This window comes from Asparagus officinalis, chromosome 1, assembly GCF_001876935.1.
Source record: "Asparagus officinalis chromosome 1, Aspof.V1, whole genome shotgun sequence".
NCBI classification, from domain to species: domain Eukaryota; kingdom Viridiplantae; phylum Streptophyta; class Magnoliopsida; order Asparagales; family Asparagaceae; genus Asparagus; species Asparagus officinalis.
In genome coordinates this window covers 47,492,446-47,493,180 of record NC_033794.1, presented here as the reverse complement: position 1 = coordinate 47,493,180, position 735 = coordinate 47,492,446, and positions in this window count along the sequence as shown.

The following is a 735-nucleotide window of genomic DNA, read 5'->3' as shown; positions in this document are numbered from 1 at the left end:
CTGCCACTTTCTTCAAACTGGCCATAGCCATAGCAATCTCCCTCTCTATCCAAAGAAATCCGTCACGAGAACCAAATTCTCAGTATCATGCAGAACCCGAGGCAGGAAAGGAGAGAAGCAGGAGTACAACATTAACAACAAATTACTGGGGCTGTTATTGAATTTGAAGGACAGCCTCAGCCCAAAACAGAAAGGAGACTGGAAGGATTTGGTGCTCATGAGCTTCTCCTTTGCTGTTTATGTCTACATCTCTCAGAGGATCGTCTCTGCTTACTGTGCTTGGGTGTCTCTACTCAAACAATCACTGTAACCTGCTAAATCTTTATGATATGTGTACATGTACTTCTTTCTCCAGAACATTGTGCGTGAATCGCATGTGCGCGTGTGTGCATGCATATATATATGATACTGTTCTCGATCAGTAAGTTCTAAGCAGCTGAACGCACACCTTTTTGGTTTTGGGTTTACACGAAGCGCACATAGTGTTAGAACTAAGATTAGCAAACTGGACAGGAATGTATGAGCAAAAACAAGGTGCAGCATTCATCAAATATGATCATGATATTGACATTACAAATTATCGAAGTTACTAGGATCACTCAATAATAAATCCCCTATCACTGATTGTCCACCGCATCCCTACATTATAAAACCAAGGAAAAGATAAAAAGGGAGAAGAAGGAAGAAATTAAAGTTACTGGTAAAACGTATCAAAGTTGAACAACACGAAAATTG